Genomic DNA, 16,200 nt, shown 5'->3' on the forward strand with positions numbered 1-16,200 from the left:
CCGTAATCGTTGAATGTTTTTGATTTATCACTACATGGCTCAAGGGAGCTGAACGTTGTGCTGCTTGCGCAAAAAACAATGAAAATTTTTAACAATTTGAAGGTTTTTAACTGCAACGTACAGTGTAGAGTTATATAGTATAGAAAATTTTCTAATGAAATACGAAAATCCGAAGATCAAAGCTTAGGGATTGTGAATTAGTAAATGCATTGGTCAAATTAATAGAAAATTAAGCAATTACTAATTTAATTGATTCAAGAATTATTAGTGCAACAAAACAAAAAGGGATATTTAAGATAATTCTAAATTAACAAATTAAACAAACTAATCTAATTTTCTTGTTGTTGTTTTGAAAGAGCAAATGATAAGACGATGGTCAATTGATTAGTCGATTGTTAACTAAGCTAATAACCTATCTCAATTAAATTGTTCACTACTCCTAACTAGAAATCTTCTTTTCGTCTCATCCTGATTCGAATTACTAGCTAAGCTCACCTCTCGGTCTCTCTTAGGCAAGTAGTTCTCCTCCTGGTCTCACTACCAGGAACAATTATATGAAACTATACAGTAATAAACTCTCCTCTCAATCTTGTTTACTAAAAATTTCCACTAGATGCATCAATTCTAGTTTATTAAGCATTTCAATATAAAATAAGAAATAATTAGTCAAAGATATTCATTAACCCAATCTAACAACCTATTAATTAATTGGCCAACAAACAATATTAGCATACATGATCAAACTCAATAATCAAACGAACATATCAAACACATGGTGTGCACAAATATAAAAGGAAAATTTTAAGAAGTTTTCATTACAATATGTCGATCACATGAAGCCCATAAACTTGATCATCCCCATCTTCAAAGATCTCGACGAAGGAGAAGAAAATTTACAACAAAACTCTATTCTAAAGAAAATAAAAGAAAAAATCTACAACAAAACTCTATTCTAACAAAAATAAAAGAAAAAAAAACCTAATTTAAAGAAAAAATGACAAGTAAAAAAAATGTTCTACCCCAAAATTCTACTCTCCTAAAAAAGACACATGAAATGATAGTTATAGTCTTTTCTATTTTAAGATATTAAAGACAAAAATGTTCTCACTTAAATTTTGACTTAAAACTTGTTGGATTGATGAATGCCATTTATAAAATTTTCCTCGTTAGAGTCAGTGTCATGACAACCACATAATGGTGTCACAACATCAGCAACAGTCTACTCCAGGGGACCTTTTTTGGTCTTCAGTGTCCCGACACCATCCCATTGTGTTGGATCTGGTGCCCTAAGTGTAGTATATTAGTTTGTATACTTGTAATTTTTTTTGAACATATTGGTTTAATAAAATTATTCATGAATTACATTAAAACTCTTTTTATATTGCCCTCAATGATTTTTGCATGCAAAGCAAAATGAAAGAAAATATTAGTTCACTAGTTATCTAATGTTTAACTACTAAGCAGTGTTACATGGTCGGATTGTAATATAGAAAGATAACTTAAATTAGTAGATGAACCTAAACATGTCCTTAGTTTAATCGGAAATGAGCAAACCGATAGATAGACTAATAAGTCGTCTATCATGTCCAATTAGGGAGATGCTTTGGCTTGGGCATCGGAGCAGATGACTCCCAAAAAATAGAGACATAGATGTGACTGACTAGACTAACAATACATCAGATAAGATGCAAGTAGAATAAATCCTGAATTTGTTTATAGATTTATTTACTTGTGACATTCATAATGTGACATACCTTAATCCTGAGTGTATGATGGACTATGTATGTGACCACTTCCAAACGTGTGAATGTTTTGAGTAAAAATCGTGCAAATAAAATATCCATAATAAAGTGCAGTATCTGCAAGCAAACAGGTCAAATAGTAATATAGTTTTGTGTCACAACGGAACATCAGTAAGTATTCCGAGGATTGTACCCAAATGATTGCATACAGAAGATATTTATTATTAAATTAATTATAGAAAACAATTACTCATCTAATTGAGTCACGAATTAGTAATGTGAATCCAAATTAAAATATTTATTAAACTAATTAAATTATTTAACCTAATTTAACCGTATGGAATTTCCTATTCCTAGTGTCAATGATGCGAGCTTTCGAACTATGATTGATTAATAGATAGAAGATCAATTTTGTCAAACCTTGGTTTTGCGAGCTGGTTCTATTCGAGAGACTATGCCGATGAAGGCCGCCTAGGTTGCGAGACTTAGATTGATTTAGGTTGGTCGCTTCGTGGCTAAATACTTCATAGAACTTAGCCAATGTTGTGGAGTACCATTTCGCGGAATGGTGAGTTCTTGATTGTGACGAGAAACTTATTAGGCAGACTTTCTCGCTAATAAGACCGCCACCCGTATTTTTGTGTCACTACTAATGAAAGCTTAGTAGTTAGTAGGACACATTTTAGTCATCTAATGTCCTAAGGGAGGTGACATGTCAATAATTAGGACACTTGGAGTACCTCTTAGGATGTGATTCATTACTGGACGCATGTTAGAACAAGTAATGATTGAAGTGAATCCTAAGTGGAATTTAGATGTGAGTTATCTATAAATAGGAGTGTAACACCCATAACCCATTTTCGTCACTAGAATAGGGTTATGGAGTATTACCATATAAAACCGAATATTTTATAGCCAATAGAAATTAATTTTCAAATTAGTTTAATAAATACATAAGAAATTCAAAATGGAATAAATCACACATTTACGGGCTTTAAATCGAGCCTACGTGACCTTAAAAATAGCTTTCGAGCAATCAGGGACTAAATCGAAACAAATTAAAATATTTTTGGAAAAACTAAAAATATTTCACCTACAGGGGTCACACGCCCGTGTGTGACACACGACCATGTGATAGCCCCTATCCCAGACCGTGTGTGTCCAAAAATGACCAAGATCACGCTATTTCCTCACCTAATTCATAAGTACCTAAACCAATTCATAATACATGTTCACAAGTCTATAAACACACCTTTAAACAACCAAAACATGTCATTTTCAATCACCTAACACCATACCAAGTATCATATACTAAAACACATTATAATGCTCATGTTACTCATTATCAAAACAATCATGTATAAGCCATAACATAACCAAACTAACCCATTTCAAACACACCATCCCAATTTAATATGACACTTACCATTTCATAACCTCATACTGAAATTTACTTAAAGTTTAACAACCATACTACAAAGGCTACCATTCTATCATCAAGTACCAAATATCACCCATAGCCATGAAATATAGCATAATAACCATTTGCCCTATTACATGCCATATAAGCCAAATGTTTACAAAATCTACCAAATGAGTCCTCGGGATAGTGTGATTCTGTGAGTTGATTCGATCTCCTAACCATAAAATTTAATCTACAAAACAAGGATAAAGCACGAGTAAGCTTACTTGAAGCTTAGTAAGTTCCTTAAATCAAATGATAAATTTTACCAAATTTAACATAACAAATCACAGCTCACAACAGGTGAGTATTGTACAATACATTAATTCAAATCATATTTCAAAGTTGTCATTTAGTAAGATCTCATTTAAGGTGATTTCAGGGTATCACTCATTCGAGTTAACTTCAGAACTTTGACCGGCTCACAATGCTGCTCACACAAGCTGTAGAGAATCCGCAACAGATGCAGGATCTCAAGCCATCGTTACGGTCTGTATCATCTGTATATAGTACCTACTAAATAAATATCGGGTCACGATGCTGCTCACACAAGCTGTAGAGAATCTACAACAGATGTAGGATCTCAGCCATTGTTACGGTCTGTATCACTGGTATATAGTACCTGCTAAATAATCATCGGGTCGCGATGTTGCTTACAAAAGCTGTACAGAATCTGCAACAGATGCAGGATCTTAGCCATCGCTACGGTCTGTATCACCAGCTCAAGGCCTAATAGACAACACCGATACAAGGCCTGCTAGGCACAAAGCCTGATAAACACACTGGCACAAAGCTTGCTAGGTACAAAGCCCTATAAATACACTAGCACAAAACTTGATATTCACGTACATCACGTACATCACGTACTCACAATATTCACTTATTATCATTCTCAAATTATTAAATAGTTAAATACAACATTGGATCTAATTATAATAAAAATGTAATACGTAATAATCCTTATAAACATAAAATTATAGTACAAACTTACAGGATTGATTTACAGTAACTGTTCAGAGTATCTCAATCAGTAATCGAAGTTGCATCAATTCAATATTTCCATTTTCATTTACACATATCAATATAATCCAACATTATGTAATTAGATTCATATAATAAATTTATAAATGTACAAAAATTAAACCGAACGAACTTACCTGACTACTTGCAACAATGATAAAGGTAGAAAGACTATTCGATAATTTCCTCCTTTCCTTGGTTTTCCACTCGTTCTTAATTTAAAATAATAATTTTATTCAATTCACTAATACTCAAATCATGCAATTAACCCATTTTATGGAATTATGTAATTTTCTACATTTATATGAAATTACCCTCAACATTTCACTTTTATGCAATTTAGTCTCTAGGTCAAAATCATGCAATTTAAAGCTTAACAACAATACTACAAAGACTACCATTCTATCATCAAGTGCCATGAAATATAACATAATAACCATTTGCCCTATTACATGAAATATACTCCAAATGTTTACAAAATCTACCAAAAGAGTCCTCTAGATAGTGTGATTCTACGAGTTGACAAAGGTACAGGGACTATTCAGTAATTTTCTCTTTTCCTCGGTTTTTCACTCATTCTTGATCTAAAATAATAATTTTATTCAATTCACTAATTCCAACAGCAAAATTAACCTATTTTATACAATTAAGTAATTTTTTATATTTTTATGAAATTACCCCCAACATTTCACTTTTATGAAATTTAGTCCCTAAGTCAAAATCATGCAATTTAACCATTTTCTATTAAATCCAAGCTTAGCTGGTCTATTAAACCCTTCATTACAACCCAAACTTGATGCTATTTTGCATCAAGTCCTTGTACTTTTACTATTTTTCACATTTTAGTCATTGAACATTAAAATCAACAAAAACTACTTTACAAAATTGTCCTATTTAGCAACCAAGCTTAATATTCTATCATAAAACTTCAAGAATATACTAAAATCATCAATGGCACAATCCAAAACATTTAATAGTATTACAAATTAGTCCTCGAGTTAGCTAGATTAAGCTAATACAAATTTAAAAACATAAAAATTTCTAAAAATAGGCAATGTTTGCTCACCCAATTGAAGAACCCAATCTTGGTCGAAGCTTTCAATACCCTAGCTATGGAGTTTCAGCTTGCTTAATAAGAAGAGGAAAAAAAGTGATAATATTAATATTAACTTATTAATTTAATTTACCATTTACTTATGTACCAAATTAACCTTTATTTTAACGTATAAAATCATTAGAACATGCCTAAAAATGCCCATAATTTAAATATATGGTGCAATTACCAACCAAGAAAGGTTTAACTGTACAATTGGTCCTTCAATTATTTTAAATTTTAACTAAACAAGCTTATTTTCAATTTAACCCTAAACTAATTAGAACTCAATGATCAAAAAGCCCAAAAGTTAGTGGATTTAATCATATCCACCACTACTTGGACTTTTTGACCATGGTTTAATTACCATTTTGGTCCCTTTACTATTTTAAATAAAAACAATTAACTTTTACCTCTTTTACAATTTAATATTTTTACCGTAATTAAGCAATAAATCATCAAAATTATCGGACCAAACTTCAATTCACATATAATATGACTCTGTAAATATTTAATAAATATATTTACGACTTTAAATTATGGAAACGAGGTCCTAATACCTCATTTTTAATAACCCATTGACTTTTGAATTGAACCACTTCTACTAACTGTTAATTCAATTGGTTAAAAATCCTCTAGTCAAATTTCATTATAAAGTTACTATTGACTCGTATAATTTAAATATTAATTATACAAGCTTACTTGTCAGAATTGTGGTTCCAAAACCATTATTTCTGACACCACTGAAGAACGGGCTGTTACAAGGTAGCGTGATAGTGGAGAGAAAGTTTTTGTTCCATCTTCTCTTGTAGATGTTGTTATCATCGAAGGAACCACAATAGTTCTTTGTCATTAATGAAGGCGTCATCTGTTAATATTAGGAGAACTTCTATGCTAGTTGGCTACTGGTAAACTCTTAAACCTTCTTTTAAGATTTACTAGGAAGAAATAAGCTACTGTAAGAGAGGTTGAGTAGGATTTTCATTTGGATAATGTGTCACATGATTACGTGCAAGTGTACACGATTGTACAAGTAATAAGTTGTGCGTAAATAGTATTGTCTCCATAAATACTGTTGTGTGAATTATTTTCAATGACAATTTTAATCAATTTGGAAGGAAACAAATAAAAGAGAATATTTTCGATGAGAATCACAATTTAAGTTAATAAGGAAAAAATTAGAATTCAAAGACCCACAAAGTAAAACTATGTAGAAAATAATCAAAACAGGAAATAAACACAAGAATTAATATAAAACCACATGAATAAACTAAAATAAATATTCCACTTAATAATAATTTATTGGCATTCATAGAAAGAATATCACAAAGGGTCATGCCAATATGAAAATTCATTAAAACCATTTTATTTAGGGCGTAGGCTTCTCTTGAAGTCCTATTATTTCCATAAGTTAGTTAACATATGTCTATGCCAAAACTAACCTAAAAATCACCCTCTCGGGCATTTACACATTTTATGCATACAAAATCATCTTTTGATATCGACATGATATGCACAATTTAGGTCTTTTGTCAATTATCCATTACCTTTTCTCAAATTAATAGTTAATTCATTAATCACAAATGTTGGGTATACATTTATAAGTATAATCATGAATTAAACCTAAATGAATGAAAGAATCATTTGCACAAAATATTCAGAAAACAAAAACCAATTTGCTCAAATCAAGATTCATATCCATTGTGAATAAACAAAAATCATTCATGTCATATCAAATTGAAACCATGAAGATGAGATGCAAGCTTGTCCCATGAAATAGAAAACAATAATTAACAGTAAATATAGAGGAAGGAAAGAGTAGTTGAGGGGGTTATCCACAACCAATTCACAATAAAAAGAGGAAAAAATTGACTACAGGGGGTTATCTGCGGCTGCTCCTTGCGGCTTCCCATGGTGGCTCTCCTCCTCATCTTTTATGCTAAAATCATTTAGACGTTTTCAAGACATCCTCCTAGTTGCTCTTATTTCGACAAGTGTTTGCCTTATTTTGTGGAGTTCAAGTGTTTAGGAAGCCATGGGAAAGGCAAGAAAACTTAATGTTATTTCTCTCTAAAAGATGGTGTTTTGATGAATGATAATGAGGTCTCAGTTTATAAGCTTAAGCCCCAAACGTCTTTGCTATTTTTTGCAAAGAGATTGCTTGATTTCTCCCCATGACTGACGTCCCTTGAATGGTGGAAGTGGGTGAAGATTTTGCTTGATTTCCTCCCCTTTGTGATGTCATTTCTTGATATGAGGAACAATGGGTATTTCGTTGCTATATTTAACAAGTAATTTAACTTGTTTCCTCCATGTATGGCCAACCATTGAATGGTAAAAGGAGGATTTTTTTGACTACTATTTTTAGCAGGGAAGTGGACGATTTTGAGGCTTAATCCAAGGGGAAAAATATGCTAATTTTATTTGGTGAATATTGGGGTAAAATATGTTAGATTTGGGAGTTGATTGGTCGGTTAGGGACTGTTAATTTTAATAGTAAATGTTGCCATTTTATTTTATCGTAAGTGGGTAAGTGGAATGGTTTTGAGGATTCAATTTAGACAATACTAGGCCTCCTTAGAATTAACTTTGGATCAACACCATTTTGAAGCCCATGTGACTACACTGTGAATCTTTGAACTTGTACCTATCTAAGACCCAAATACGACTAAAATTCTGTCATCCTTTCCATTAGCCCAATTAAAAAATATAAAAATAACATGTATTTAACATAAAATCCATAAATTTAACACATTCCCATGAAAATAATAAAATATCATGAAATTAAGTGAAAAACCACAAAAGTGTTATTTATTTACTCAAAATCTACATAAATTGTACATAAAAGGGTGCTGAAATACCTATATATTTTAGAGTTCATACACCCCGAACTTAGATCATTGCTCGTCTTGAGTAATGCTAAAAACATGTCCTAATGTATAATTTTCTTCATCCAAGCAGTCATGGAAAAGTAAGAAAATTATACTCTCAAATTAATTCTGCAAACATGTAGTTCATAAACAACATATCATCCAATATTTATTCAAGTAGCTTAATGCTAACAAATCATCAATTGAACAACTAATTTTAATAGTAGAGTAAGTTCAATTCCATAAAAGATTAATTCCCTAATTTAACTGAGCATCATTTCTCAGATTTAACACATGCCTTCATATGTTGAATTTAATACTTCCTTTTCACACTAATGTAGTTAGCTTAGTGGTTTAAATCAATAGGTCGTAATAAGAGTTGTAATGGGGCTAGGGTTAATGTATGGAGAAAAATAGATATTTTAACTTCAATAACCTTAAACTTAGCTTGCCTTGGCCTTTAAAAATTGTAACTGCCCACCAAACAACCAACTCTTTTCAGCGCACATGCCCAATGATACTTTTTTTAGAGTACCTTTCAGAACACATCTTCGTATGTAATTCATTCTTGAGTACTTTATAATATACACCCAATATTCCTCTTAGACTCCCACAAACTTAAACTTTGAACACTTTCAAAGTAAGCAAGGCTAAGATTTAGTGGTTCAAGAGGTCAAGGAAACAATTATTTAGGAAAAGCTACTTATTTCATGGGTCATCTCCAAAAAAAATATAGGTCGTACAACTCAAAAGTGGTTTTCAAGGGATTCGATTAATAGGATAGGCTTAAAAGGCTCAATCGATCCAAAGAAAATATGCCTAAATCATTTTTAAACCTGCTATGCTACCTAGGATTTCGCCTCAAGGAAAGTACCAAACCAATTTTAGAGACTAAATCCTTATGCATACTTAATTTCTAAGGAATATAAAATAATTATGGTAAATCTACCCATACTAAACAAAATAAAATTCATCTCATATTGTTACTTAAAAAAATACTTAAAATAAATAAAGGTTCATACCAGAATTTGGACTAACATACCATACAAAATTAATATTGAGCATTTTTTCTACCTCCCTGCATGAATTCATCTTCCACAAAAACATAGGCAAAAATCGTAAAAAATTTGAGGCACAGTCCCCTCCAAACTTAAGTAAAAGAATGTCCTCATTGTTCAAAACATTCATTGTAGAAGAAATAAGAAAATCACTTGAAAACTTAAGTGCAACTAGAATTTATTTTGTAAAATTAAATCAAAATAAAATAAAAGGCGATCTCTTAAAAAGAAAGAAAACTAACTAAAAACAAATGTCTTTAAAGAAAGAAAAACCCCTTCATTTATATATTGACGCATCACTATTTGTGTCTGTAACGCCCTCAACCTGATCCGATTCATTGGATCCAGATTTTGGGGCTTACGTCATAATACAAACTTGCACTTAACCTATTCATACAAATTTTCAAAAAATATCTTTTAACCAGTACCACTGCCCAACAAATTTTTGTTTAGGCATACAAAGTGTCATTATAATCATTTGAACAAGACTTTTCACTCGACGAGTCCTTACAAGTACATATAACCCACTTATTCTACCTATAAATAATATTACTGGCAACATTTATATTACTAACACATTCTATACACGCCATAGGGCTTATATATAATTTATGTGACCTATCCACATTATTTCCATCATATTTGAACATGCCACTACCCTTGTTTTGTATGCATAATAGCCCATCTTGCCACTTCTTTGGCATAGCCCTGACATAGGCCTTAATCCGCTTACCTGTGATAAGAAGACACAGAGGTAAGTTCGATATTACTTAGTGAGTAAACCCTAATTAACCTGAATCTTATTCGAGAATATCTATCTCCTTGCTCTTATTCTTCAGATTGACTCTAGTGAATACGTCCCTTAGATTTTATTCATTTTACTATTTGTGTCACATTTCATTTTGAGATCATAATATGCATTACCTATCATCCATACCCTAATCGCATTCTTCACTTTGTTCTTTCGTAATTTCTTAACCATTCTTGTTACAAAGTGCCTTACAGACAGAATACCTTTGGTTCACCACTCACACTGGCGAATTCTTGTCTCGTTCTTCTTACCATATTACTATATTGGGTTCACCACAACACTTTTTACGGAGCCTTTCTTTCAAAGTTTTCCATACTTACCATACCTTTAGAAGACTTTGTACGTCATTTATTAGAGTTTGCCAATAGTTTCTTTCGTTTCATTCAAAGTCTTCCACAGAGGTGTTATTTTTTAGAGATAGCCTCAAGGGCTTCCTTATCAAGAAATTTCCACAAAAGTGTCCTTTTCATTAAGTACTCACCACAAAGGTTTTCTTTTCAGAGCCTCACCACAAAGGTGTCCCCTAAGAGGTTCGCCATGAAGGCTTACCCTTTTGGAGTTTTGCCACTAAGGCATTATTTACATCCAATTCTCGTCACAAAGGCTTTCTTGTCCAGAATTGTGCCACAAAAGCATTCCTTAATATCCAATACTCGCCATAAAGGCTTTCCTGGCAAAAATTGTGTCAGAAAGGCATTCGTTAATATCCATTAATCACCACCAAGACTTTCCTATCCTAGTGATTTAGGCGGTAGGTCTTTGCTTAGACTCACAGTTAGTAAGGTTTGCCCCTCATCGTCTTGGGACACATATGATGCAATAACCTACCAGCTACGGTCTTACATGATATGGTCTTCTTTCCATATGATGTTATAGCCCACCAGTTATGGTCTTACACAATATATTCTTTAGCGCTATGGCCATGGAGTTGTCCTTTTAGAGGTTCATTTTTTTAGTCTCAACGGAACCTTTTGATGACTCTGGAGATAGACACAAACCTGTCATGCAATGACTTATTCATGATAGCATTCTTATACTTCCCAGACACACATGTACTTCTTATCAGACTCGTTCTTATTTTCAGACATAAGTACACCATAGTCATTCAGATTCATCAGTCTTACTTTACTTATCAAACTCGTCACATCAGATTTTACTAGTTTCAGTCTCATGCTTTGGCCACTTAGCACATAAGTTTCTAGAAGGCATGCAATGCATGTGAAAGTCAATTTAGAGACTCACCTGAGTTCCACCTTTCTCAACTTCAAACCTCCAAATCTAGACCTCTTTTGGAAGATCAACAACAACCACTTGACATGGAGCACACATAGGTGGGAATCCAAATGAACACCTCTATTTTTTTGTAAAGAAAGGAAACATTTTTGATTGTTTTAGATCTAGAGCAGGGAAGTACCTTCTGATGAAGGTGGAAGAAAAACCCTCCCTTTTCAATTTCTGACCATCTAGATATACAATCTTTACCCCTATAAGAACTTGACATGCATCAAAATCCTATTCTATTTGTTATATGGGTTGTTTATAGCTATAAGAAAACATGCACGACAATCCATGGTTATATGTATAAATGAATATTTTCAAATCAAATCCATTATATTTTCCTAACCGTCATATTAGAATATTACCAGCAGCTTAACTAGCTAAACTTGGTATATACTGCCTTTTAGCGATATCCTTTTTCTTCTTTCAAGAGTCGTTAACACTTTGCTAAGTTTCACTCCTCTAAATGTTCCACTTTCTGAGACATGTTCTTTCAATATCCTAAATGGTAATGGTTCATTCAAATTCATCCGCCAAGGTGTCCTTTGGGCGAATAAAAGCACGCTACTATTTTCCTTGAACTTGTTTGCCCGTCCAAGATTTCACCCAAGGGTGTACTCGTAGACTTCGACCTCTTGGTCCAATCCAATACCTTACTTACTTAAACCCTATTCCATATTTCTTACCCCTGAACAATAGTCGAGCACTAGGGCTTCATCGGACGCAATGTCACAACTCTTCCCCACTTAGGAAATTTACTCTCCCAAATTTCTATCTTGAAGGTTACACTCATACACCAAATTATTGATTTTCCCACTAGGTGTATACCATTAGTTGGTTGCTTTTAAATTTTTAATCATCATTACAAAGTTTCTAAATGCTTCAATTACCTTTTTAGAGTAGATATCAAACACATATGAAGAATTTGAACAGTTTTCTCCCTTTCTTGGAATAAACTTCTTGAGCAAGTTATTTTTATAAAATCAGTTCTAAAACTCTTCATCTGTTACTTTGCAAAATCATTTGAAACCCTAACTTTCTTTTGATGTTATCTTCTACAACCTTCGTCTTTTGTTCTCGATATTTTTAAAGGTAATTCCTACCTTTTTTTTCTTTTAAAATTTTAACTCTACATCCTTACCATGAGGTGATCCACAATCAGAAAAGGTGGTTGTGACCAGACTACTAGAGTCATTTCTCATGAATTCTGACCATTCACGGAGGCCAAGATTTGTGATTGTAACACCATGGAAAAAGAGATGATTCGATTTTTAAGATCCCAAGGTCTGAACCATGAACTTTGCCAATGATTTCTTGTTTCCTAATCAGTGTCGTCTTTATGATAGATCCTTGGGTTTCATCTTTCCTGCCATCTTATTAGAGGCTAGATTCCATTTGTCTCTTAATACTTTCTTTTGCATCGTACTTAAAAGCTACGGAATCACACCAGGCCAGTTATCTGTCATGTCTTAGTAGACTTTGGTGGAATTCTTCATTGACTGTTGCATTCACAATTAGTTTCCACTTGTGGGAGTCTTTCAGAGGTTTTATCATCTAATAATACAAAGGTCTGGTGCCTCGACTGGCAGTGCTTACTTTAGTGTACGACCCGACTTAACATTGTTCATCATGAATAAGGTTTCCAATTTTCATCTGAGAAAGGACAAGTACATAAGGGTTATAAGTAAGCTCAATTCTGGTTTTGGCTTCTCGAGCAAATGGTCTCTTCCTCGAGAATGTGTTTGTGACGTATGTTAGCTAGAGGACACTTATATAGCTAGAAGACGCTTATATGGCTACATTATATGAGGCTAAAACGTGGTTAATGATCTTAATTTGGTAGAGTTGGTTTCAGTCAGGGATAATTTCTAGAATTATTTAAAAAACTTAAGTCCCAATGGTTACAACTTTCAATTCTCCACCAACCAGAGGGTTGATTCTTCCGTTTCTTTTTTTGTTCAAGCTTGGCCCTATAACTCGTATATTGTATTGTCACATGTTCTGTTGGGGCATATTAGAGAGCTGTCACATGTGAATATGATATATTTATTATGCAAGTATACATGTCGAATCAAGTAATAAAGTGATAAGTGAGTCCGTCTCCTCAGGGATCAAATTAGGTATAAAACTGGTTACGTTATTGTAATAAATTGTGATTAATGTTATGGAAAAGTTAGGTTAAGTACGTAGCAGTAAATTAAAATAAAAAGGATGTGTATAAGGTGAACACTAACTAACACTGGAAAATGCTAGGACAAATCAAAAGCAAAAAATGCAATGATAAGTACGAGAATAATTATGTGAATAAAATGCAAGTGAATAAATAAATTACTAATAATGCTATGGAAAATATACTGTGGCAACAGATTGAAAGTCTTTGACGTCAATTTGGAAGGTTGGGATTACTACAAATTTGCCATTACTTTCAGTAATGCCTTAGTAAAATCGCACTTAATCTACTACTTAGAAGAGACCTAAAGTGACCTGCTTCTTTCGAGAGCAAGGTCTCACGTTACTTGGCCTGTGTCTATAGGCATTATCAAGTTACCTTGCACTATTTTGTCTTCATTCCATATGAACGTTGCTCTATGTCTAGAGTCTACTACAAGTATCTGTCGAGTACTTGCTCATATCATTCAATTACGGTCCAACTAATCAAACCTTTTCAGAATTAGATTTAGTTTTATGGGCATACTGCACACTCATCTATGTCTAGGGAATGTACACATACACTTGGGAAATAAAAACAATTGAATGAAACAACATATTAAATAATATGCTTCAACCATTAAAGAAAATAAAATTTTTCATCATGTAATCCCAACCCTATAAGATTTAGCTTATGGATTGGTGATTAAAATTCAAGTTTGAAATAACATCCATCACCATTTTGATCAAAGTAATTCACGAAGAATAGAAAAAGAAATAATGGAAGAACTTAGGAAGATGGTTGTCGCCAAATCAATCCTCAAAGCAGCAACACAACATCCTGTGATGATTGAGAGGGATTGCCCTCGGTCTCCTCTTTTCGTCTCTACTCACCCGCTACTCTTAATTATTGCCTCCGAATCCCTACACCTTTTAGGGTTTCCTCCTTTGGCTTTTTATAAGCTTTTTCCCTAGGGTAAAGCCCATGGTATCTTCTCCTATTTTTTAAGTATATTTTTCTGGTATTAGTAGAGTTGGGTTAAAATTGTTATGTATTGAGTGCTGACCCAGTCTTCCTGAAATTGCCACGACATTTGTGTTGTGAAAGTTCCAACCTTTTTCCATGAGAAACCTCATTCTTTTATTTCTTTCTCCGCATCCTGCACCTTCTAATTACTTCCAAACAAATCCTTCCCATAAACAAGTAAAAGTAACATATAATAACATTTAAGCACAGTCCAATCTTGTTAATGTAATGTAATAAAAATTACGAATGGAATAACTTAAAGTGCAACTAAATTTACTTAAGTACAGAAAATTAACTCAGTCTAAAGGCATGAATTATAACTCTTTTCAAGAGTTATCAAGATCCCCTTTGTACTTTTATCATATCCATAAACTAGACCCAAGAAATTAGATAAGTGTGTCTTTAGGTCAAGCTAATTCTCCTGTTAGTGGTGTATGGAATTTATCACGTACTCAACCTCAAGGCATGGACATCTCTTCAATTCTTAAGAGAACTTATAGCCAAGGGAGAGCCATTACTGTGCTGCCATAAAAATTGACAGCAAGGAAGAAGGCCATACTCGTTAAAGCCACCTAGGAACCTGGTAGTAGTGAGTGCCTATCCTTGGTGGGGCATCAATAGAGTAAGGAATCAACTACAACTAACACTCATTCTCCCTCTGTTCCAGTTCCTCATGGAGTTCCTTTAGTACTAGAAGACTTTGTCCCTCGAGTAAGCTCTCCCAGGTATAACCGTGATCCTTCATCAAAGAATCTCATAGAGGCAACAACTCCAATCCTATCGTTTATCCTTCCCTTATCATTATGGGGTGTGAACCCTACAAGGTTAAGCATTAAATTTCCTTAGCATAGCCTCATAGAGTCAATGCCCTTTTTTTACAGCTCTTGATTCAATCATTCAGTAGTGGTAGGCTTGTCACGCCCCATGTTTATTTATTTTAATTTGTTAGTGCTTGTAAAAATAATTAGAGTAGCCTAGTGGTTAAGTGGGTAATTAGTTTCCAAAAGGTCCCAATATCAAACCCCCACACTCTCAACATTTTAATTAATTTTTTTGCAACTTTGGCATGAGTCAACACCTTTGCCGTCCAACCTATAAGTTTCGATGCCTGGGAAGATTCTTCCCTTGTTTACATGGTCAACATTCCTCTTTTGTTCCCCCTTTGACTCCTTTGTTCCCTCCATGATTGACCATTTGCTCCCCTTGTCCCCAAACTTGCCTTTCTCCCCTTTGACTAGCTTGTCCCATCCAATGCACCTAGTCACTTGTTTCATTTTTATTTTTTTTCCACTTTGCTCTCCTCCTCCCTCTTTGCCATCCTCTTCCTTGCTCCTTCCTTTTTCTCTCATTTTTACCACCTAAATCACCCTTTTTCTTCCTTTCTCCTCCACCTCACCACCACTAGAATCGAACCAAACCATTGGCTTGGCACCACAACATCGCTGCCAAACCTCTATCATCATCGCCGCCACACTGCCGCTATGGTCCACCACTGATTTTCTCAATTTCTCATTCTTTTATCCTCCTCTATTTGTATTTGATTTTATATTCATTCAATTTTAATATTTTGATCATGAAAGGGATATATTAACATTCTACGTCTAATCCATTTTTAAATATTTTTATATTCTAATTAGTTACAAATCCTCTTCCTTAATTGGTTCGTTGTGGAAAATTGTAGAGCCCTTATC

General features: G+C 33.5%; 1 long non-coding RNA gene across 1 annotated transcript; it reads right to left on the minus strand.

The window, feature by feature from the left end:
* Positions 1–3,455: 3,455 nt before the first annotated feature.
* On the minus strand, positions 3,456–5,706 carry LOC121221188 (uncharacterized). Its single transcript, XR_005918712.1, has 2 exons — positions 5,291–5,706; positions 3,456–3,958 (listed from the first exon to the last, which is right to left on the minus strand). It is a non-coding gene; the product is annotated as an uncharacterized lncRNA (long non-coding RNA).
* Positions 5,707–16,200: the final 10,494 nt, after the last annotated feature.

The sequence above is a fragment of the Gossypium hirsutum genome, chromosome D09 (assembly GCF_007990345.1).
Source record: "Gossypium hirsutum isolate 1008001.06 chromosome D09, Gossypium_hirsutum_v2.1, whole genome shotgun sequence".
Classification (NCBI taxonomy): domain Eukaryota; kingdom Viridiplantae; phylum Streptophyta; class Magnoliopsida; order Malvales; family Malvaceae; genus Gossypium; species Gossypium hirsutum.